The sequence below is a fragment of the Sorex araneus genome, chromosome 2 (assembly GCF_027595985.1).
Source record: "Sorex araneus isolate mSorAra2 chromosome 2, mSorAra2.pri, whole genome shotgun sequence".
Lineage (NCBI taxonomy): Eukaryota > Metazoa > Chordata > Mammalia > Eulipotyphla > Soricidae > Sorex > Sorex araneus.
This window is the reverse complement of record NC_073303.1, coordinates 252,590,027-252,608,966: the sequence shown is the minus strand read 5'-3', so window position 1 is coordinate 252,608,966 and position 18,940 is coordinate 252,590,027. Positions and strand designations below refer to the sequence as shown.

General features: G+C 59.3%; 1 protein-coding gene across 2 annotated transcripts in view; it reads right to left on the bottom strand.

Moving 5' to 3' along the window:
• Positions 1 to 18,940, bottom strand: part of SLIT3 (slit guidance ligand 3) — a 517,570-nt gene that overhangs the window by 97,190 nt on the left and 401,440 nt on the right. The window lies entirely within an intron of this gene.

Below are 18,940 nucleotides of genomic sequence, written 5' to 3'. Positions count from 1 at the left end.
CTGGCTGGCTCCCGGTGGTGCACTGGGAGGCCCCTGCAGACCTTTGCGTCCCTTTCAGAGTCACCGGGATCTCTGGCGTGGACGGCTAAGAAGAACTCCTTGGCTTCCCATTTCCTATCTATCCCTCCTAACCCGCCGGCGGCAGGGACGCACCGTCTGCTACGGGCTGTCTGTGACCAGAGCACAAGAGCGCGGGTATTTGTTTCAGGCAGGAAAACAGATGTTCTATTGACCGGACCCTTGAGGCTGAAGTGAGGGCTGTGCCAGTATCCTGAGAGGCAGAGTATCACCAAAAGCAGATTCCAGCCTCAAAGGCGGGCTTACTCAGACCTACCTGCCCTCCCTCCCTCACTCCCTCTCTCCCTCCCTCCCTCTCTTCCATCTTCCCTCCCTCCCTCCCTCCCTCCTTCCCTCCCTTCCTCTCTTCCATCCTCTCCCTCTCTCCCCTTCCTCTCTTCCATCCTCCTCCCTCCTTCCCTCCCTTCCTCTCTTCCATCCTCCCTCCCTCCCTTCCTCTCTTCCATCCTCCCTCCCTCTCTCCCTCCCTCCCTCTCTTCCATCCTCCCTCCCTCCCTCCCTCCCTCCCTCCCTTCCTTCCTTCCTTCCTTCCTTCCTTCCTTCCTTCCTTCCTTCCTTCCTTCCTTCCTTCCTCCCTCCCTTCCTCCCTCCCTTCCTTCCCAACCTCCTTCCTTCCTTTCCTTCTCCTCCCTTCCTTCCTTTCTCCCTTCCTTCTTTCCATTCCAAACTCCGTCCTCCCCCCTCTTTCTCTCCTTCTTTCTCTTTTCTTACCCTTCCTTCTTCTTTCTTTCCTTCCCCTCCCTTCCTTCCTCTCCTTCCTTCCTCTCCTCTTTGGGAATGAGAACCCCCACAACTTGTGTCCTGGCCATAGTTAATAGGGTTGATTTTGGGGGATTCGCAGCTGGTCAGCTACTTTCGGAATGAACCTGACTGCATAGAGATCAGAACTTTTCAGCTTCATTTATCCATTTAATTTTGGTTTATGGGCCATACCCAGAGATGCTCAAGGGTTACTCTGGTCTGCACTCAGGAATTACTCCTGGTGGTGCTCGGGGGGCGCTATGGGACGCCGGGGCTCGAATCCGGGTGGGCTGCGTGCAAGATAAGTGCCCTATTCTCTGTGCTGTCTCTCCAGCCACCGAGATCAGAGTTTTTCAACCTTATCTTTTTACATCTTTTCACATTTACACACCCAGGGCGTGGCAGCTGCGAATGTCTGCTTTAGATGGGATTCCACCTGGAAGTCTGAACTTGTCAGTTGATCCTGGAGTGAGTGTGGGTCTGTTGGGATGGAATGAATGCATCTGCATGAATATTTTGTCTCTGGAGAAGAACATGAATGTTGTGGGTTGTGGGTGGGGGGGTAGCACTGCTCTAGACTGCTATAGCCTCTGACCCGCAACAGGTATGACGAAAAGGACCCCCAGGTTGAATGTGTGCAGGGGTGGAGGTTTCGGGGGTTAGGAAGAAGGGGACAGCGTCATGAATGACACTAGCATCCTCAGGAGAGAACAACAGGTGGTGGGGTTTGGAGAGATGCCGCAGGGGTCACGGCCCTTGTCGCCCACCTCATGGCCCCCTGAGCACAGCCAGGAGTTAGCCTGGCCATAGAGAAGCCAGCAGCCCCCAAGCACTGCTCTATGGGACCCCCGAACCCCCTCACCCCTCTCAACCCTACCAAAAGACACTCAAGGCTCCCCTCGTGTCTTCTAGGTCGTTTTGCGGTGAAAGCCAGCTCAAAAAACAGGTCCTCTCTGCACTCAGGAATTGTGCTCACTCAACCTTCCTGTGCCTTCATCCTGGACTTCCCAGTGTCCAGATTGCTAGAGACAAATCCTTAATGTTTCTAGGCACCGCCCCGCCCCCACATCCAATTCTGGTATTTTCTTAGAGAAGCCCTCTTGAGCCAAATGCCAGGACTTGGCTTTCTGGTCTGTAAAATGGACAAAAATAAATGTAAAATGGACACAATAAATGTTTAGCAATAAATAAAAATAGATAGATGGGGGCTGGAGTGATAGCACAGCGGGGGGAGGGCGGTTGCCTTACACGCAGCAGACCGGGGTTCGATTCCCAGCATCCCATAGTGTCCACTGAGCACCGCCAGCTGTAATTCCTGAGTGCAGAGCCAGGAGTAACCCCTGTGCATTGCTGGGTGTGACCCATAAAGCAAAAAAAAAAAAGTTTAGCTAAAAGGGAGATAGAATATAAATGTCTAGCCAATAGGGGTAGTTTTGTGCCTGAAAAAAATAGTTAAATGCACGCACTCTGAAACTCTAGCTGTGGCAGAGCCTACTTTTCCTTGATTTGAAATAAATTATATATATATAATTTATTTCAAATTATAATGCAGCTTTTAATGCAGGGGTGTGCACCGCACTGTCATCCTATTGTTCATTGATTTGCTCAAGCGGGCACCAGGAACGTCTCCATTGTGAGACTTGTTGTTCCTGTTTTTGGCATATAGAATGGGGAGCTTGCCAGGCTCTGCTGTGCAGGCGGGATACTCTCGGTAGCTTGCCGGGCTCTCTGAGAGGGACGGATAAAAAAAAAAAAAACAAACACCCCTCTGTCTGACTTGATGTCCAAAGGCTCTGAAGCTGGATCACCCGAGGTCAACGTCTAACGAGATTCTTAAGGACAAGTTCCCGTTCTTCTGTGCTCAGATCCTTCTGAGATTTAAATCAATCCCTTGATCCCTTCTTCCCTTCCGGAGCAGAGACCTTTACTCGCCACAGTCAATAGGTTCTTTCTGGAGCAGGGTGGCGGCTCAGAGCCTCAGAGACTTCCCCGGCCTCTGCGAGACTGAAATATGAGAAGCCATCGAAACTTTGCAGGAAGGAAAGACACGCTCGCTCCTATGGGGAGATGGAGCCCACGGGGACCCCCGTAGGCGATTCTCAGGGTGAGAACCTCGAGGAAAGAAGCCGAGGCAGTCAGCCCTGTCCCGTGTGCCGTTCAGTTTCAATTAAGAACGGGAACAAACAGATTCAGCACAACAGCCCCCCCCACCCCCCCAAAAAAAAACAAAACCCAAAACAAAAAATACAGCGCCTGCCGAGCTTTTAATGCAGGGGTGTGCAACTTCTCAATCCCAAACTTCCTCCGTCTGTACTTTGGCAGAAACTGGAAGAACAAAAGGCCACAGGAGTGAGTGCACGTGGCAGCTCTTCGCCGAGCGTCTGAGGTGTCTAGGGAGGCCCCTGTCCTCCAGCTCTCCCCCGACCCCTCCTTGCAATCTACAGAAGCCAGTGATGGGCGGACACACGGCTCAGTCTGCTGGGCTCGGCGCCTGCTGTCTCTGGGGATGTTGCTTCTCTGATCCTTCCCTCCCTCCCGGCACCAACGCAGGCAGAGGTGACCCGGGTTCGATCCCCAGCACCCCGTATGGTGCCATGGGCCCCACCAGGAGTGATCCCTGAATGTGGAGCCGGGGGTCAGCCCTGAGCACTGTCGGGTGTGCCCCCCACAATGACCACCACCGCCTTCATAACCAGTGAGCACCACTAGGACCCCCCAAATAAAATGAAAAACTCCCCCAGTATGGTGGTCAAGTGGCTAAGCCCCTGCCACATGCCCCCGGCACCCCCGACTCGCCTCAGGGCCTTGTGAAAACCCTCCAGTGAGGCCAGGGTTCCACCCCAAGCAGGGACGTGGGGAAACAGGCCTGGGGCAGGGCTTCTAGAACCTTCTCCAGCCTCACCACTCGATTCTGTAGCTATGGGGGATCTGTCCGTGGTGTGACGCTGGGATTCACACCGGCCAGGGGACCCTATTCTTTTTTTTGGGGGGGTCACACCTGGCGATGCACAGGGGGGGTTACTCCTGGTTCTGCACTCAGGAATTACTCCTGGCGGTGCTCGGGGGACCCTATGGGATGCTGGGAATCGAACCCGGGTTGGTCGCGTGCAAGGCAAACGCCCTCCCCGCTGTGCTATCGCTCCAGCCCCGGGGGGAGGACCCTATTCTCGAGTCCCTGCCGCAGGCGACAGCTGCCCGTGTCCAGGCCAACTCCCCCCCACCCCCGCCCACGGTCCGGTATGTCCCATACACGCCACCTCGTTGGATGTCTGACAGACACCCTGGGACGGGCGGGGGGCGTTCTTGTGTCTGATTTGACTTCCTCAGTCTCTCCCCAACGAGGGTCCCTCTCAGAGTCCTGTCTGGGGGTTCGAGGCGCCCACTCTGGTCTCTCCCGTCTCCTCCGGTGCTCACACAGGGACGTGGCCGACAGATCGGCCCCGCCCTGCTCCCTTGGGGGACATGTGAGCGGGGTCCGGGCGGCTGCCCCGGCCCCTCTGCATAGAGCCAGGTGTGAGGGGACAGTCCTGGCGTCGGGGCCAGCCCCGCCTGTAGGACTGTGAACCAGCTCAGCGGGGAGCCACCGGCTGGAAGAATGTTTCTGTCCTCTGGGCCGGACAGCTGCCTTTTTTTTAGGACCATGTTCCGTCCCGATTTTCCCTTCAGTCAGCACTGAGGTGGCGCAGGGGCTGGAGGGACGTCTGCGTGTGTGTGTGTGTGTGTGTGTGTGTGTGTGTGTGTGTGTGTGTGCCTGTCGGTCATGACGTCCTCCCCGTGCCCCTTTCAAGAAGAGAGTCGCGCCCGAGTTGGGGCCGTACAAAAGGTTTGCATTAGCCGTAATGAAGCAAATGACAAAATCAATACAGCGGGAACGGCGCGGCTGTCATAACGGTGATGTAGATCCAGGGTTCACGGTGGTTAGGAAGCTATTTAGAATTGTAATTAAAACCAGCACCATTTCCCCATCTGTCCCCACCCCCCCCACAACCCCCCCGATGAAAGCCCCTTTGACAACCGTAAATGCAAGCTCCAGGAAATTTTCAACAAATATATTCTCGATGAATGTACGGTACCACGAAGGCATAAATTAACGGCGGCTTAACCCGTTAGCCCGGACTTCAGAAGGGAGGTGCTTGGGAGTAAAGAGAGTTCAATTTCACTTGTGGCTCTTTTTTTTTTTTTTACCTTTTTCTTTTTTTAGGTCACACCCGGTGATGCACAGGGGTGACTCCTGGCTCTGCATTCAGGAGGAATCACTCCTGGCAGTGCTGGGGGTGGGGGACCCTATGGGATGCTGGGAATCGAACGCGGGTCGGCTGCGTGCAAGGCAAACGCCCTCCCCGCTGTGCTATCGCTCCAGCCCCCACGTGTGGCTCTTGGTCCAGGCGGCTCTCAATTCCCATCAAGCTTGACAGGAGCTGAGCAAGTGGGTAGGATTTCTGACAACTTTGTCAACGGGACCGGAAATGGTGTCTCTGAGTCGGCCCAGCTTGCGGTGGCCACGGTGGGAGTCCCACGTTGCACAGGCAGAAAACTCGGAAAAGCAACGCTGTGGGTGCCCGTGCGGGAGACGTTTTGCTCCCGGTGGCATTTGGGAGGAAGAGGAGGGTGAGGTGGGGAGGAAGAGATCAGCATCAGGATTCCGTCCTAACTAACCTGCTCTCCTTGAGACTTATTTTCTGAGCTTGTAAGTGGGAATATGGGGAGTTTTGGGGGGAACAGGCACCTGCCTCCTACGTGGCCCCCTCACCCCGAGGCAATCTGTTTGTCTTCCTGGCGTGAACGGCGTCACCTCTGATGGATTCTGTCCCACCGAAGGAGCCTTGGGAGATTCTATTTGTTTTTTTTTTTGGGGGGTCTTCCTGGTGATACACAAGGTTTACTCTGGGGCTCTGTGCTCACTCTTAGCGGGGCTCAGGGGGGTACCCCTGTGTGGTGTTGGGATAGGAGTCTGGGTCAGCTGTGGGCAAGGCAAGCACCTTTTGTCCCTCTATTATCCCTCTGGCCCCTGCCCCTGGACACCCCCTGAAGATTCTAACGGTGGGGGTGTCACGTGTCAGTGTCGGAAGCCTGTGGGGACATTATCAGATCCATAGCTCCATAGCCATCATTTTCTTTTTGCTTTTTGGGTCATACCCGGTGATGCTCAGGGGTTACTCCTGGCTCATGCACTCAGGAATTACTCCTGGCGGTGCTCGGGGGACCCTATGGGATGCTGGGAATCAAACCCGGGTCGGCCGCATGCAAGGCAAACGCCCTCCCCGCTGTGCTATCGCGCCAGCCCCAGGGAAATGCCTTGAGGCGGTGGGGAGTGAGGACGCCTTCTCGTAGCTGGTTGGTTCTGCCACCGATTTGTCTTTCATCTTCCCAACCAGGCCCGGGTACTGGGGGCCAGGCGCTTCTCTCGAGTGGAGCCAACCCGGGTTCGATCCTCAGCACGCCCTTGGGTCTTTACCAGGAGTGATTCCCCTGTGAGGCTGACGTGGAGCCATGACAGGCTGCCCTTTAAGGCCCAAACTCAGCAGGTCTAAGTCTCAGTTTCCCCCACCAGAGAGTCCCGCCTTCTCAGAAAACAGCATCACCCCGGGCAGGGAAACCGGGCCCGTGGGAGCAGCCTCTCAGAGTAGGGGGCCTGGGCAGAGGTGCCCCGCCAGGTAGAGAGGGCCGAGGGAGTGGGGTCACTAGGGCTGGGGCCAAGAACTGGACACACAGTGCTGGCCCCTGAAATCACAGGACCGGACAGGGACGAGAATTACAAGAACTGGAAACATATCGCCAGTTCCTAGAAAAAAAAAATGCTGTTATGTCACCAAACCCTATAGAAGCTGCTCAGAATTCTGAGTCGGGGTCCTTGTCGAGACTCCACTGCGTGGGATGAGACTCGGACCCTAGCTCGAGCTAGCAAAAAAGGGGCCTTGCATTTGCATCCTCGTGTCTGGTCTGGCCAATGTGCGAGCGAAACTCCCTTCCCAGGACATCACACCCCAAGTCAGCAATCAGCCCTGAGCACCACCAGGCGTGGGCCTCCCCCCAGCCAAACAAACAGAAACCCGCCCGAACCTCAGGCCCGACCCCCTCCTCCACAGGCTCCTTACCCCAAGCCAGTTATCTCCCTCCCTGCCTCCACCCACCCTGTGACCAGGTAACTAAACCCCGGTGGGGGGGGGGCACCTCCTACGCCCCCAAGCCTGCCAGAGTCCTTCAGGCTGACGGGCTTCGAGCGGCTCAGCCAGTTCCGAGTTGCCCTTCCCGCGGAAACCTTGTGAGCAGAGAGGGAGAAAAGGGACATTTTATATTCCCTGCCTTCCTGCTTCTGTCTCACCGTGCTCCCAGTGAGAAGGCTCGCTGGAGCCTGACTGAGCAAAACTTTGCCTTTTTCCATACCCCCCCTCACCCCCATCACCTCTCTGCCGCCATCAGCAGGACCAAGGGTCAACGGGATTAAGGTCTGGGGGCCAGGCAGAGCGAAGATGCTGGACCACCCGCAGAGCTGTGTTTTTGTTTAGTTTTGTTTTAACCAAGGGAAGGTGTGAACTAGTTTTTGTTTTTGTTTTTGTTTTTCCTCCCTGAAGCCCTTTCTAGCCCCATAAGCCCAAGATCCCCTGAGTGGAGAGAGCCCGGTTCTAAGTCCTTTATTCCACAGGCAGTCGGGCTGGCTGCGGTGCAGAAAGAAGGAGTCAGCCAAACCACCTACTACAACATGCCCCGCTCCTCCGTGTCTCGGCTGCAAAACGGGGCAGAGGAAGGAATTCATTTCAGGAACTCTAACTGCAATAAGCCGGGCGAAGGGTCTTGGGGTGGACGGGCTCGCCCAGGAAGCCTTTTCTCCTGCAAGGGGCCGGCCCCTCGCCGAGAGAGAGGTCATATGGATGTCCTGGCCACCAGGAGAGATGGCAGGTGCCCGGGGCCGTCTGGAGGCTGGAGAGGCACAGACTGCTGACACGTCTTCACAACAACCCCCGCAAGACAAACAGGTTCTAGTCCTGGCTGTCTCACAGCCTGAGGAGGCGGGGAGACTCACTTCCCAGTGCTCAGGTCCTGAGGCCTCTCTGAAGCAGAAGCCCTCGGTTATTCAAAGACTTGACCGCTCCTGGTGTGCCGGGGTTTTGGGGGCCAAGATGAGCCCTTTCTTTGGGTTTCGGTTCGTGTGGCAAGAAGAGCCGGACCTTCTCGTGAGAGCCTCAGAACTCAGGAATCCCTCGGCTTATGTAAGCACAGGCAGGTCTAAGTTGGGTGTGTGGGGGCCTGTGTGTCAGGAATCACTGTCTCACTGTCATCCCACTGCTCATCGAATTACTCGAGTGGGCGCCAGGAACGTCTCCATTCTTCCCAGTCCTGAGATTTTTAGCAGCCTCTCCTGACTCGATTTCCCCAACGACTGGAGGCTCTCTTCAGGGTCAGGGGACTGAGACCTGTTATTGTTACTACATTTGGCATATTGAATACGCCACGGGGAGCGTGCCAGGCTCTGCTGTGATGCGTTAGAAAAGGTTTTGAAAAATCCCTTTGTTTCAACTCTTGTAAAATGCCCTAAAGGTCAAGAGCCAAAAAAAAAAAAAAACCCAATGGGGCTGGAGGGAGTGATAGCACAGCAGGGAGGGCATTTGCCTTGCACGCGGTGGACCCGGGTTCGATTCCCAGCATCCCATAGGGTCCCCGAGCACCACCGGGAGTCATTCCCGAGTTCATGAACCAGGAGGAACCCAATGTACATCGCCGGGTGTGACCCAAGAAGAAACAGAAGGAAACGAAACGAAACCCCCCCAAACGTCAGCCCTGCCTTTCCTGACGCACCCAGGGCCTGGCGCCTTCCAGGGACCACACGCGGCCAGGGAGGGACTCGGGGTGAAGTGGTGTGACGTCCCTTTCCCAGAGAAACCAACCGCCCGACCAACCGACCGCAGTGGACATCCGTGGGCCTGCGGGCAGGACATGCTTAAGGAGACAAGAGTGAAATTCAGCTGGGGAATCTAATTGACGTTTTACACGGCCAGGAGAACAGGGGGCTTGGCCCGCAGGGGTGAGAGGCCAATTCATTTCCCCAAAGGTTTCGGGGGTCGGCTGCTGGTGAGCTGTTGTTGAAAGAGATCTCTGAGCTGGACGTGGCCCTGGCCAGGGATGCCCGGTAGAGGGTAGAGTACCAATCAGCCCCCAACAGCCCCCCACCCCCGCCTGCTTCAGTCAAAACCGGACCCCCCCTCCGCCCCCCAACCGCGCCGACTGACCGTGGGTGAATGTGATGGTACTTATGCAAATGGCGATATTACAGTTTCCAGTGAGGGAAGGGTCAGCCGTGAGAGACAGACGGGGGTTGGGGGGCGGCCAGCTGGGAAAAACACAGGACCTGTCTCTCGCCGGGAAGCCAGGCAGGGGCGGCTCCCGTGGCCTTTGCCAAGGTCGCGGGAAGGTCGATGCCACCTAAGAATATTTAAAATATGTCTGGGCATGCCTCTTGCTTGGGGCTCCCCGGACACCGAGGGCGTCTGCGCTTGCCGTCTGCCGGGGTGGAAGTCGGTGGCAGCCCTCCACGGGGCGAGCTGGTGCCGGGACCCCCACTGGGACATGCCCGCCGGCGGCCTCGGCCTTATAAATAAGGCCCGCGCGGAGCCTTTTCACAGGGTACGCTCTCAGACACTCAGCGGGCAAGGGCGGTGCTAAGGGTCTGATGTCCTAGGATGCCCCCCGAATGTCCTGGGACCCGCCGGATTGGGGGGCTTGCTTTAGCGGGGTGCTCTGGTGCTGTGCTTGTGTGTACGTGTGTGTATATGTGTGTGTGCGTGCGTGTGTGCGCGTGTGCATATGCGTGTGTGTATGCCTGTGTGTGCGTGCGTGTATGTGTGTGTGCGCGTGTGCATATGCGTGTGTGTATGCCTGTGTGTGCGTGCGTGTGTGTATGTGTGTGTGCGTGTACATATGCGTGTGTGTATGCCTGTGTGTGCGTGCATGTGTGTATGTGTGTGTGCATGCGTGTGTGCGTGTGCATGTGTGCGTGTGTGTATGTGTGTGTATGTGTGTGCATGCGTGTGTGCGTGTGCGCGCGTGTGTGCATGCGTGTGTGCGTGTGCGTGTGTATGTATGTGTGTGTGCATGCGTGCGTGTGTGTGCGTGTGTGTGTATGTGTGTGTATGTGTGTGTGTGCATGCGTGTGTGCGTGTGTATATGTGTGTGTGCGTGCGTGCGTGTGTGCGTATGTGTGTGTGTGTGTGTGTGTGTGTGTGTGTGTGTGTACATGCAGGGCCCCTTCTGCAGAGACACATGAGACCACCCAGGATGAGTCAGGGCTGAGTCGGGGTATCTTCTTCCTGGCACCTGTCTTTGTCCTCCCTGTGCTCGGGGGAGAGTCGCACTGACCTCAGGCAGATGGCCACTGCTGGCTGTCCAGCTGCAAGATGGAGTGGGAGGGGAAGGGAGGGGGGGAGCGGGCAGCCACATTTCCTAGCCCCTGGCTCCGTTTTGCAGCACCCAGAAAGGAAGGCCCCAGGCAAGCCAGCGCCCCCTCCACCCCTCTTCGGGGGGCTTGGTGGGGGGAACGAAAGTCTCCAAGGGCTCAGAAGGGAGGCTTTGTTCCCTGGCTCTGCTCCCCTCCCCTCCCCTCTGCCCTCCCTCCTTTCCGGGGACACTGTCAGGGGTGGGGGACCTCGTCCACTGATGCCGACCTGACCTCGACAAATCAAGGGCAGCGAGGTTAGGACGGCGACCACCACCCACAGCCATCGACCTCTCCAGGGGGGGTAAAAAAAAAATCGAACCAGCAAGGGCGGGGCTGGCCCACCGGCTACTGCCCGCTTCTGCGGCCAGGCCTGCGGCTCTCGCTGTAGTGGGTCTTTGGGGAGCAGGGCGGGAGGGAGGCGGGGTCCTGAGCCACACCCAGGGGTGCTCGGGTGCGGGATGGGCTGGGGGCTGGCTGGGTGCAGAGCAAGCACCACACACAGCCCGTCCAAGCTCTCCGGGCCCCTCCCCTTAGCTCAGGGTCCACGCCGACCCTTCCTCGTTCCTCTCGGCAGAGTCCTTGGGCCGAAGTCACATTCACCGTGACGAGGGGCGCCCCCGTGACCTCTGGCAAACCGCCTGACCCTCGGGATTGTGGGAACTGTCCCATGCAAGGACGAGGAGAGGACGCAGAGCGTTCGAGGTGCTCGCGTCAGGCGGGGCTCGCTCACGTCTGACAGGCCACCCGCGTCTGAGTGTGCAGTGACCACGGGGGAAAGCGAAAAGCAACTCCCCTGGGCTTGTCCACGACTCTCCAACACTACGGGGCCAAGCAGGGGGTGGGCCAAGGTGCAGGCGCTGGGCCTCTCCTCTGGGACATGAGGGCCCTGAAATATTCTTTTTTTAGTTAAAAAGATTCTTTTTCCTTAAAATAACTATTTAATGACTGTGAATTACAAAGTCAATCACGATCGGATGTCGGGTGTGCAATGTCCCGGCACTCAGCACCCATCGCTTCACCAGTGTCCCCCGAGTCCCTCTGCCCCCAGGCCTGCCTCCACGCAGGGACTCTTTCTTCTAGGTTGACGTGACAGGTAACACACATATCATTTCCTGTTCCTGCCCAGAGGGACCCCTTCCCGGTGTCACGGTCACAGGGGTCCCTTCCCTGACCAATCTCAGACCTCCCACTCACATGGGCAGGATTCCTACTAAGATTCCTACTAAGGGCCAGTTCTTCTGTTCACATCAGCAAAATTCCTACTAAGGGCCAGTTCTCCTGCTGACACTGGCAAGATTCCTACTAAGGGCCAGTTCTCCTGCTCTCACTGGCAAGGTCCTACTAAGGGCCAATTCTCCTGCTGACACTGGCAAAATTCCTACTAAGGGCGAGTTTGCTTGCTCACACTGGCAAAATTCCTACTAAGGGCCAGTTCGCCTGCTCACACTGGCAAAATTTCTACTAAGGGCCAGTTCGCCTGCTCACACTGGCAAGATTCCTACTAAGGGCCAATTCTCCTGCTCACACTGGCAAGATTCCTACTAAGGGCAATTCTCCTGCTCTTCCTTCTTTCTACCTTTGGGACACACGGAGGAATTTGAGCGCTGAGTAGGCCCTGGGGGCCTGGGTGGCAGCTGGCTAAGGGCTGCCTCTGTCTTCTAGGGACTCGGAGGCCAAGAAAGCCACCAGGTGTCATCTGTAAATAAGGTCACAAAGCGGGGAGTGGGGAAGGATGGTCGGAGCAGGGTTTTGGGGAGGGGGAGGGGGAGGGTCAGCAAGCCGGACAGGGCGGCTCTGTTCGCTGACCTTGCACTTTCTTGCGCCCTGGGAAGGTTGGGGGCTTCTGGGGAGGAGGGGAATCTGACATCAGTGCTCAGGCCTTGCGGTGGCATTAGACCGGAGGGTGTTGCTTGCCCTCCCCAGAGCAGGAAAACACGCCCTAAGCTAGTGCTTATACTTTAGTGTTGGGGGCGGGGGAGGGGGGATGGGAAGGAGGCCCAGCAGGGGGAGTGTCGGGGAGTTTGGGGTCCCGTGAGGGTGGATGTGTGAGGCTGTACGCTGTGTCAGGGTGTAGGGAATGGGCAGTGTGGAGCGTGAGCCCCCCCAACTCCCCGGAAATGGGCTAAGGCGTCTCCTTGTCCACTCAGCAGCTGCAATGAACCCCAAATAGAAGGGCTTAGTGACCGGGAGGGGGGAGAGGCCAGAGGCCCTGGGGGAGGGCCCCGGCCACAGTGCTCCCAAGGTCTCCCACTCGACTTCTCCCCCGCCCGCTCCCCAAAGCCTGTCCACGGCGGGCAGCACATGGCCCGGGGCTCAGTGACCTCAGAAGGGGCTTTCCCCAAAGGGCCTTCCCCAAACCGGAGCGACAGCACGGCGGGGAGGGCGCCTGCCTTGCACGGGGCTGACCTGGGTTTGATCCCCGGCATCCCATAGGGTCCCCCGAGCACCGCCAAGAGTGAGTCCTGAGTGCAGAGCCAGGAGGTACCCCTGAGTACCACCAGGCTGAGCCCCCCCCCCCACCAAACAAAAACAGACCAAGCAAGACCTCGCGGATCCAGGGCTACTGTTTCCCCCAAGACGTCACCCTGGGTCCACCCCGTCTCTGGGCTGTCTCGGGCTGAGAAGCAAAAGCCAAGCAGCAGCCCCCCACCCCCTCCCCCGAGACACGGGGCCCAGGCTGGGATTCTGCCCAGGCATGTCTGTCCACTGTCCAGCTGCTGGGCGACCCGGGGAGAGCCTCTGCATTGCTCTGAGCCTCAGTTTCCCCACCTACATAGCCTAGAGGCCCATCAGAAGTGTTTCCCTCCGATGCCCAGGCAGGGCTTGTGCGTTGATTAGACACACCTGCGCAGCGCGGCGGGCGGCTTCCAGGCACCCGAAGGCGCAGACAGAAACCTTCACTTCTTCCCCACTGAGGATTTCCTACTTAGGGTTTTGCCCCTGGCCGGGGCACTTGCCTTGTATGCATGTCTGCACCTATGACATACCTCTGACCCCACCGGGAGCTGAGGAATGAGAGAGAGAGAGAGAGAGAGAGACAGAGAGAGAGAGAGAGAGAGGAGAGAGAAAGAGGAGAGAGAGGGGAGAGAGGAGAGAGAGGAAAGAGAGAGGGAGAGAGGAGAGAGGAAAGAGAGGAGAGAGAGAGAAGAGAGGAGAGAGAGGAAAGAGAGGAGAGAGAAAGAGGAGAGAGAGGGAGAGAGAGGAGAGAGAGAAAGAGAGGAGAGAAAGAGGAGAGAGGAGAGAGGGATAGAGAGGAGAGAAAGGAGAGAGGAGAGAGAGGGATAGAGAGGGATAGAGAGGAGAGAGAGGAGAGAGGGATAGAGAGGAGAGAGGGATAGAGAGGAGAGAGAGAGGGAGAGAGGAGAAAGGAGAGAGAGGAGAGAGAGAGAGGAGAGAGAGAGGGATAGAGAGGGAGAGGAGAGGAATAGAGAGGGAGAGGAGAGGGGAGAGAGAGAAGAGAGAGAGAAGAGAGACTTGGGGGGTTCCCCTTGCCCCAGTGCAACTCCCAGCCGCCCTTGCTGTGGCCACACACTCTCCAATCCCCACGGGCCAGCGGGGTCTGACTCCCTGTCCGGGCCATTGTTTTCTCATTTCAGGAGATTTGCTTGGGCAGATCAATGGTACTTACTGAGCTGGCCGGGGGCGGAGAGCCAAGTGGTCTCTGGGGGGCAGGGGGGCTGCAGGGCATGGGGGGAAAGGCCTGGTCCTACTCTAAACCTTCTCTGTCTCCTCCGCAGACAAAACTGTCCTAACCCTGTGCCCGCGAGTCCTCTTATTCCCAGGAGATGCGTTTGGCCCGGGCAAGGGGACTGGCAGAGGCGGGAGGAGAGGGGCGGAGGGAAGGGATTGGGCGGGCGGGGGGTCTTCTTGCAGCTTCCTCCTGGCGCTCTCCTGGGCCCACGCTGACCGGGGGCGCCAAGGAGGGGAGGCTGGGCCCCCAGCACTCTGGGAACGGTGCGAGGTGGCAACCGTCCCCCCTAGGTGCCCCCTCCCCAGGGGTCCCCGCAGCTCGGCCTGGCCCTCGCGAGCGTGCTGGCTGCAGACCCCCTGCCCAGACACGCCAGGAGTGAGCGCAGCAGGGAGGGCACCGGGGTTTGGTCCCTGGCCTCCCTCAGGGCCCCTGGGGCGGTCAGGCCGATTCCTGAGTGCAGAGCCGGGTGGGGGGCCCCAACCAGAACAAGGTAAAGGCCACTCCAGGGGCTTCGTGCTGCGGGTCTGCAGCGGACTGTGGCCTGCTGACGGCCACTCTGCCGTTCACCCCCGCCCCAGGGCCCACTCCATCTGCTCTACCCCTAGGGCCCACTCTGCCTGCTGCCCCCGGGGTCCACTCTGCCTGCTGTCCCTGGGTCCACTCTGCTGCCCCCAGGGTCCACTCTGCCTGCTGCCCCCGGGGTTCACTCTGCCTGCTGTCCCTGGGGTCCACTCTGCCTGCTGTCCCCAGGGTCCACTCTGCCTGCTGCCCCCAGGGTCCACTCTGCCTGATGTTCCCGGGGTCCACTCTGCCTGCTGCCCCCAGTGTCCATTCTGCCTGCTGCCCTCTCGGGGTCCACTCTGCCTGCTGTCCCCGGGGTCCACTCTGCCTGCTGCCCCCGGGGTCCACTCTGCCTGCTGTCCCCAGGGTCCACTCTGCCTGCTGCCCCCAGTGTCCATTCTGCCTGCTGCCCCCCCGGGGTCCACTCTGCCTGCTGTCCCCGGGGTCCACTCTGCCTGCTGCCCCAGGGTCCACTCTGCCTGCTGCCCCCGGGGTCCACTCTGCCTGCTGTCCCTGGGTCCACTCTGCTGCCCCCAGGGTCCACTCTGCCTGCTGCCCCCAGGGTCCACTCTGCCTGCTGTCCCCGGGGTCCACTCTGCCTGCTGTCCCCGGGGTCCACTCTGCCTGCTGCCCCCAGTGTCCACTCTGCCTGCTGCCCCCCGGGGTCCACTCTGTCTGCTGCCCCAGGGTCCACTCTGCCTGCTGCCCCCGGGGTCCACTCTGCCTGCTGTCCCTGGGTCCACTCTGCTGCCCCCAGGGTCCACTCTGCCTGCTGCCCCCTGGGGTCCACTCTGCCTGCTGCCCCCTGGGGTCCACTCTGCCTGCTGCCCCCTGGGGTCCACTCTGTCTGCTGCCCTAGGGTCCACTCTGCCTGATGTCCCTGAGGTCCATTCTGCCTGCTGCCCCGGTGTCCACTCTGCTTGCTGGCTCCTCACGGCTGGCCGACTTCAGCCCAGGCCCTGCCACCACCCACGTCCACCACCGTCCCACCCGCCGGCTGTGGCCGGAGCCGCCTCCTGGGTCTGTGAGACTCAGACCCGCGTGGCTTTGGGAAAGGCCCTCGGTGGATGGACGCCCAGTGCTCCGTGGGCCACCGCCAAGGCCAAGGCCCCGCCCCCCGGAACCTCTGCAGCCAGGAATGGGAGAAACACCAAGGCTGTCCCAGACCCCAGTGCCCACCCCCCACCCGCCGGGAGGACCCTACTCTGGTCACTCCCACAGGCAGGCTGGTAGCTGGAAGCTGACTCGCACCCTCACAGCCCGCACGGTCCTTGCCCCCTGCTGGGTTTCCTAGCCCTAGCCAGGGAGTTCCCCCCCCCACCCCCGCCCCACGAGCCAGGGTGGAACCTGCTCCCTCTGTCACGTCCCCCGTCACCTTTGGAACAGCTGCTAATCACAGGCCACGAGGACCAGGTATAGGAGGCTGTTTGCAAACACTGACAGAACAGAACAGGTACATTTGGTGGGACGTGGTGGGCGGGGGGGAGGGGTGTGCTGGAGAAGTGGGCGTGGGGACCAGGATGGAGAGGTTGTGGGGGACAGTGCAGGGAGAACTGTGATTGGGACCAGGAAGGACCCCTTGAGATAGAACCTGAATCCGGGGACCTGAAGGAAGAGAAGTGGGGGGGGCAGGGGTGTCTGAGCAGCAGGTGCAAAGGCCCGGTGGCAGGAGAAGCTGGAGGTGCTGAAAGAACAGCGGGGCGGTGATGTGTGGGGGAGGGGATGGGGCTGGGAGGCAGGAAGAGGCTCCAGGTGGCGTAGAACTCTGTCCCTGGTGTGCTGGCCGCCAGCTGAGTGGCCAGGGATCTCCGATGAATGAGTGGGGAGGCACGGTCCTCCCCCCCCCGCCCCGCCCCCTCCCCGCCTACGAGGAGATCGCGCCTGCCTGCTCCCCGCGCCGCCCACGGGAGACAGCCCTCATTAATCTCGGGAAGCGGCAGGCAGGGCAGAACACAAAGGCCGTGGACCGGCTTTGTTTTGAAGCCGTCAATTCCGAGCTGTGCTGGCTGGCGGAGACGGGGGTTATCGATTTTCCCCTCTGGAATGCCCGTCCTGCAGACGCCTGGCAAACACACGCCGGGAACAGAGGAAAACACCACCGCGCAGCGAGACAGGGCGCGGGGACACCGCCCCCCCCTCGCCCCCCCCCCCCCCCCCCCCACCAGGCTGCTTCTCCCAAGCCGGCTGCGGACCGCGGCTCATCATCACGGCTTTCTCTGACTTCTTTTCTTTCCCCAGCTGGCTTTCGGGCTGCCCCATGTCTTTGCGGTCCTGTCTCTCCCCCGGTCTTTATCCAGCCCCTCGCCCAGCCACACCGCAGGTGTGTGGAGCGCTGAACTCCAGGCGCGTTAGCCCGAGAGCCTTGATTTCCCCCCGTCAGTGCGAATGGTAGTCCCGCTCTCCTTAAACACACACCCGTGCTTCCTTTCGGCCAGGCAGCAGAGAGAAGCCAGTGCAGAAAGCAGCACTGAGAAACTACCCAGGGCAGGGCAGGCGGGGCAGGGCAGGGCAGGCAGGGCAGGGCAGGCAGGGCAGGGCAGGGCAGGCGGGGCAGGGCAGCCCAGTGTCCCCGGCGCATGACTTTCTATTCTCTGCAGAAGCAGGAAACAATTAGGGGCTCCCTTCCGCTGTGGCTGCGGCTGGCCGCCCAGCAGGGCGCAGGGCACCAAGGCCTGGTTCCTCCTGGGACCCCATCTCCCCCTCCGGGAGCCTCTTCTCCGGCGGGTCTCGGGTCGGGAGGAGCAGGCCTGTGCTCAGAGCCGCTGCCTCGGCCGTCTCTGGCCCGGCTGAGTGCATGGGGAGGCCATGACTTGGCGTGTCAGCTCACGCTGACTGACTTCGACACGCTGATCTCCCCTTAGCCTCTGGAAAGCGGGGAGATTCCCGTGCCGGGAGCCAACGCCTGGGAACCAGTATGCCAGTACAAACTGACCTGTAACTAAGGCACAGCCGCTTCTCGGGAGAGGCTGCAGAACTGTTTCCCAGGGAAACTGCCATCAGGGCCCACGTCCAGTTTCGTTAAACGTTTGCATTCTTTGCTGCTCTCCCATTCTGCCCACTTCCTCAGATTATCAACTATAAAAGATTTGATAGCACAGTGGTAGGACGTTTGCCTTTCACGCGGCCGACCCGTGTTCGATTCCTCCATCCCTCTAGGAGAGCCCGGCAAGCTACCGAGAGTATCCTGCCCGCACGGCAGAGCCTGGCAAGCTCCCCGTGGCGTATTGGATATGCCAGAAACAGAAACAATCAGTCTCACAATGAGAGAAGTTACTGGTGCCCGCTCGAGCAAATCGATGAGCAACAGGATGACAGTGACAGTGACAGCTTAGGAGAAATAAAATGGGAGCTTGCGCCCATTCTTCTTGTGTCCGTCCCATTCTTGTGTGTCTGTCTGTGTCTGTCTCCTTCTTCTTGTGTCTGTTTCCTTTTCACTCGCGCACCCTCTCCCCGGCTACCCACGTTGACCAAGTCCCAAGGGACGGGACACTCCCGTCTCTTCCCACTCGAAGGTGGGTGTTAAGACAAGCCAAGCAGATCCATGTTAAGACTTACAGGGGGGGAAGGAAACAGAAAAAAGACCTGGGTTTTTCTCCCCTCTTCCTGCGGGGCTCCTTGTGGACTGGCCCCACCTGTGGGTCGTCCCTGGCCATGGTTTCTTTCTAAGCTGGGCACTCCGGGCCTTTATCGTCCACGGCTGCTGGACATCCCGGAATAGTGGTGTGTGTGTGTGTGTGTGTGTGTGTGTGTTTTAATCACCATCCGGGGTGCAGAAACCTCGGGGGCAGGCTCCCGGAAGATGGGTGCAGGGGAGAGTGGTCTCCGCCATGTAAACACGGCTGCTGGGTGGAGAGAGGCTGGGGCTGGGGGCTTGGGAGAAGGAGGGGAGTTTCCTTCCAGGCCGAGTGCCACTGTAAATTCCTGCGTACACACAGTGTGGTGTGAAAATGCGGGAGCATTGTGTGCCCAAGGGCACGGCGCCCAGAGACATGGTGCCACGGGCACAGCGCCCAGAGACATGGCATTACGTGGCACCCACAGATACGGGGGTCACGTGCACGATGTCCACAGACATGAGGGCCATGGGCACAATGTCCACGGCGCCCACAGACAGGGAATGAGAAGGATGAGCTCTGTGGGTGGGCCCGCGGCCCTGGGCTGACCCGCTAGGGGTTCTCCCCGGGAAAACACTGAGCAGACAACGTGGCCTGCTCACTGGCGTCTGGAACCTCCCAAGTCCCGTTACTCCCGCCAAGCTGCCGCCTCTCGTTCCCTTGGCCCCCGAGATGCATGTGCACACTTTGGCGATGGCGCAATGCCGCCCCCTGCCCCCACGGTCCCCACCAGCATCTCACACACTCTGAGGGACTGCGGTGGGGGCTGCAGCTCTGACATCCCCCCCTCCCACATACTCAAACAAGGAGCCGGCCCAGGGCGGG